Source organism: Cupressus sempervirens, chromosome 6 (genome assembly GCF_028749045.1).
Source record: "Cupressus sempervirens isolate cs-2001-9-10 chromosome 6, ASM2874904v1, whole genome shotgun sequence".
In the NCBI taxonomy this organism is placed as follows: Eukaryota; Viridiplantae; Streptophyta; class Pinopsida; order Cupressales; family Cupressaceae; genus Cupressus; species Cupressus sempervirens.
Genome location: NC_143123.1, coordinates 302533471 through 302539470, shown reverse-complemented (window position 1 = coordinate 302539470; position 6000 = coordinate 302533471).

Sequence of the window (6000 nt, the reverse complement as noted above, 5' to 3'; positions counted from 1 at the left end):
TATATATATATATATATATATATATATTTAAACATGAAAGATAAACCATTCATAATATTCACGGAAGCAATAGTAACATCCAACTGAAAGTAAACATAACTGATTACATTCTTTAAGGATCCCTTAACGTTGAATCATATCTAAATTAACTATTCATCTAACATCCCATCCTTATGAAATAACAATGATACATCCAATGTTCATAAATTACATTTTCAGATTGCTCAATCATCCAGTGTACATGTCACAAGGTATGAAAGGCTTAAAAGAATAAAGCATCCATGTAAATAAAGTACATCATCATCCAATATTAATCTATGATGCAATAACATAAATGAAATCACAAACCATACATGATACATCATCACAAACATAAATAACTACGTGCACGGTTCCTCCCAACCGTTAATAGCATCATTAGACCATCGTAGATCCTAGCCATCCCTCCATGCGTAACATTCCAAAGCACCGAAGAGATCATCGGTATAAACATAGTAAGAATGTCACTCCTAAAACATCCTACTAACATACAAAGTAAAGCATAAGATATCATCATCTAACATATGCAAATCATCAATGTAAGAAACATACTAGTAAATACATCCATCATAACGTATATTATCTATCATAATGATCCAAGAACATAATGAAGATAAATACCAACCAAGAATGCATCACCCACGGTATCCTAGACGGATCTCAAATGATAAGAGTGAAAAATACACTACCACCCGACCGCGTGGTACCTAAGTGGTCCACTCCCACCTTGCTGAGGAGATAATCTCAAGTCTCAAACAGGCTATATAAATCACATAGCATAAATCTCTAATAGTCCAAGAATCCTAAAAGTATACTACTCAAAAGTTCCAACACACACAAAATCGACATCTAATTCCCAGAGGCACAACAATGACATGTAGGAAACCTACTCTGCAAGCGGGAAAGTGTCATCACATTTATCACGTACAAGTTACCCTGACAATTAGCTAAACTCCACGGGTCCATACTGATCTCATGCGGCCACTAGTATCCTCTCATATTGACGAGGCATACTACGAAATGCACAGTCGCAACCATGCATTCTCACTACTCTCATCCTAGCCTATACAAGCACTCAAGGCATGGGCGAGAACCAAAACAATTATCTTTTTAGGTTCATTTGATCCCCATTTAGTATGTAAATGTTATCACTTATTAACAAAATTTACAATGAGTTACCTTGGCAGCCACTTAGGGCCCCGACCCCCATTGCAAGCCACTTTTCGACACTACAAGTAGATTACCTACCCTAAGCTCATAGAATCATAAATCACCACAGTCCTGTACAAGCGACTGAAAAGAAAATCCAAAAGATAATCCATAAAAAGAATCATCAAATATCCATGATAAAAGCATCAAATATCCATAATAAGAATCATCAAATCACCAAGATAAGAATCATCAAATCTCCATGAGCATCTGAAAAGCATCCATAGAAAATCATGACCACAACAGTTCTCCATTGGAAACTGAAGGCATCACTGATAATCATAAGTATCCATTGGTTCTCAATAACCAAAATATATCTCAAAATAAATCACAATATCCATTGGTTCTCAACAAGCAATCAAGAATATCTCAAAATCATACTGATCGAAGACTCCAAAATGGTTGGGTCAAACATGTCACAACATGACATCATCAACAAATCAACATTTCAGTCCCATCATGGTGACTATAAAATAAACCAAGGATAACTGATCGATGACTCAAAAATGATTAGCTCAAGTGTCTCATACACATACATCTCAGCTTTACACATGAAGACTGATGAAAAATAACAATAAAAAAATACAAACATTTCATAGAGCATACGATCACATTACCATGGTTGGGCTTATAAAGATCGAGACCAAATAAGATCAACATGCCAACACATCTCATAACCCCCGAGCCTCTGGTAACAACCTAAGACTGGTCAACACTAGTCAACCCAAAACTCAAAACAAGAAGCATATAGAATACACGATGCAAACACATGTTTTGGTTTACTAAATTCACATAGTTGAATAATGTGTAGGGGTTTCCTATTTTCTGTTTGCAAGTATACTTTCAAGTGTCTTAAGTTTCATCATTTGACCTACAAGTCAACCCATTTATTCTCTAATAACATTATCTTTCCATTATTAAGAATTACATTCTAAGAATAACTTAAGGATAAATATTTACTCATTAAATCGTTTTCTTTATTTGCTAAGATCCATAGTACTAATTGGATAACATAATCAAAGGATCATTATTCATTCATAAAAAAATCAATTATCAATCTTCGAATAAGAAGATTATAACTTCATTAAAATGATCAATTAACATAGGTACACCATCCATGACCTATTACATTCTAATAGTTTTCAATTAGAAACTTAATTAAGTATTACTAAAGTTTTATTCTTTTAATTTAATCGTTATCATCGTTGACAACCATATAATATCTAAGGTCATAATTCAAGTCATAAGACTTATCAACTTCAATATAGATAATCTACAATCTCGTTAAAAGAATTATATCAAATAAATCTTTATTACATAACTTCATTATTAATTAAATCTAATTAACTCTCATTAATTGATTTAATTAATAATTGCATAACCATAGCAATGTTCTAATTAATGTCAGTTGACTAATAACTAACTAGAATTCTGTAAGTTAAAAGTCAACTATAATCTAGTACACAAATATTCATATTCATAGTTCAATAATAATAACTCGTTAATATTTAATAACAAGCTATATTGAGAATCTAATTAATAAATCTATAATGATCACATTCGTCACTCTACAACAATGTTCCCATTTATATTTTAATAATAACAAGTTATAATAAATCCCCAATACCAAGTATTATTATCTCAAATAAGTTTCTCCTATGTACGTTGATTCAGTTAATTGATACTCATCCAAATTATTAACTAATTCAATTTGATTAATATCTTTTACAGTACTTCAATCATTAACTAATCTCCTCTAGATTAACTCTGATCGTATTAATTGATAACTATTTAAACTATTTATACTATTATTTATTAATAATTTGTTAGACCCAACAAACATTAATAAATAATAAACTCATCAAAACTATTATTAATCGATCTAGAGAACTTTACATAAGCTTCATTAGCTAACTCTTAATACCATTAAGGTATATCAATAATTTAGTTAATAATATATAACGTATTAATAATACCATAGTAATTCAAATTATAACAATGTTATAACAGTGACTCCATGTCAATTAAATCTTAATCCATTATCATTAAAGTCTCCTCATTTAAAAACGTAATATAAAATTACCATCTTTAAATTATTTAATATATATTAAATAGTATTTAATATACATTATAAAAAGTCCACTATATAAATTATATTAAAATCTCTTTTCTTTTAATTTCTCTCATTTAAAAAATTCATTTACTTAGATTGACTAATAATTAATTACACTTCTTCTACTATTAACTAATCTTAATTAAATTTGATTTAATTATATTAGATAATAAACCATATAAAACTAATGCATATTAATATGATTCTAATAAGGAAAGATTACAATAATATCTTTAATTCATTCCATGCTTTGATATATATTATTTTTGTGAAGTTTAAGCATAAAAAACTCTTGGTTATGGAAAATGGAGAAATATCTGTCCTTGAATAAAACAGTCTTAGTACGACGGCCATATCTCCCTAATGAACCGTTGGATCGGGCTGAAATTGAAATATGTTGGAGAGGGCCAAGTTGCGCCAATTTTGACCGAAGCGATCGAATAAATGCAATCACGATAAAAAGTTATGAATGACTGAGTTCGGGTCTATCCAAAGGGCAGCGACAGATTAATTTGTGATGAATTAAGAATTTCCTCTTAAAAGGTAATTGTTCTCTAAATTTATCCAATAATTTCACTAATGGATTTGGCCATAAATCTTGAAATCATTTTCAAATCTATTTCAATTTGATTCTAATTCGAACCCAAACCCATTTAGATATAATTTCTTCCTTAATTGGATCTAGAGTTTTTCTATTGTTTTCTTTGCAACCATACATATCTAGATTCCAATTTAATTGTAGATTCAATCACAAAAAGTATTCAGACACATATAACAAACATGATGAAGATAGGAAGAAAAATAGTGCAAAGAGAATATGTGAATATCACGAGTGCACTTGGACACTGATGCTAATCCATCATGCCTCAGAAGTCCATAGAAAATCCCTCCCTTCTCCACCATTCGCAATTCCTCCAAAATCCAAGCCAACCAAAAATCTTCAAATGACTAGAAGTGCTAGAAAAAGCATAGAAGCATGTAGAAAATATATGAGCATGTAGAAGCATATGACCTTCTCAATGAATGTAAGCTTTGAAGCTTCCATTTTAGCTTGAAGCTTGTAGCTTCCATTAAGCTTTCATTTAAGCTTGTCCAAACACACTGGGAGACCCTCTATTTAAAGGCCTCTAAGATGCATCTAGAGTGTCTCTAGAGACAACTAGAAGATAAGCATGACAACCAAGCATGGATCTTCTCCAACTTTCTAGATAAATCTTAAGATTGTAAACACCGTGTGCTCAAATCAAATACTAACTCCTAAGTGTAGACAACTAGTGCATTCTTCGGGTGCAAACTCCAGTGTTGTCTATATGACAACTCTCGAGAATTTGCCAACTCCTATGTGAGCAAATATTAAAATAATGCACATTAATTAATTTAATATTTACTTTTACTCTTTTCAATTTAATTTATTTATTTATTAAATCTCATGCACTAACTTTAATATCTCCACTTTTCAATCTTAATATATTTATATTTTAATCACATGAGATTTAGAATCTTTTAATAATTTAAATATATTTTTCACTTTTAAATTTTATGTTCCAAAATTTAATTGCTAAAATATTTATTAGCTTTAATAATAATATTATTTAGTCATTTATTTAAAAATGAGCTCCAAATATATTATTATTAAAATAAATATTGTCACATTCCAAATTTAAACCTTTAACTTTTATTTTCAAATTTAATTATTTTATTTAATTAATTAAATAAAATAAATATTAAATACCATATTAATTTTTCATTTAATTAAACCATTAATTAAATCTTTTAATTAGGCTTAATTAATAGAAAATACATCAAAGACTCATAAGGTAAAAATATGAAAACCTATCATAGCCAAAATATATACAAAATCAAATCAAAGGTTTAAATAATGAATTATGTCATCTGACACATTCGGAGGGTACTCAACTCAGATACTTGTCCTAATTTTCAATTAGAACAAATGGCTTAAAGGGTTGAGATTTGGACTTGAGAATTTATCTCCCCTCTCTTATCATTGAGATAATATGATAGGGTACGCTCATCCTGACAATTCAGGGAAGTCGATACCCGGTACCTGCAACCTGCATAAAAATCACGCATGTACAAGCACAATATATACTAAACTAAATAGGCAATGACAGAAAGTGGTGCATCGTGTAGATCCCGACTAGCAGATGACTACGACTCCCTTCCTTAACCATATTAGACACGTCATACAAAAGCAAACACACAAAGCAAACACGCACACCATACACATGCAAGTATAGGGTAAGTATCCATAAAAAAAAAAAAATGATAATAAATCATCTTACTAATCATCATTAATAACTGCAAATACTGAAAATAATCATCATGCATACATGAAATGCAAAATCTAAGTAATCTCATCACATAATAAACTGAATCCATAGCACTGTATCTGATAGTCTCAAAACAATGCTGCTAACCAACAACATAAAACTAGCTCTAAAAGAGTTCAGCAATGATAACAAAATGCAATCTAGGGGCAGGCACTGCATCCACCCCCCCGGGATTGGGCTTACTCCTGGAAGCCTACAAGAATGACAAAATCAAGATGCTCACTATGTGGGTCCAATTGATCCCTTTTCCTCTGTAGGGAGACATGATTCCATTGAAGATATTACAAC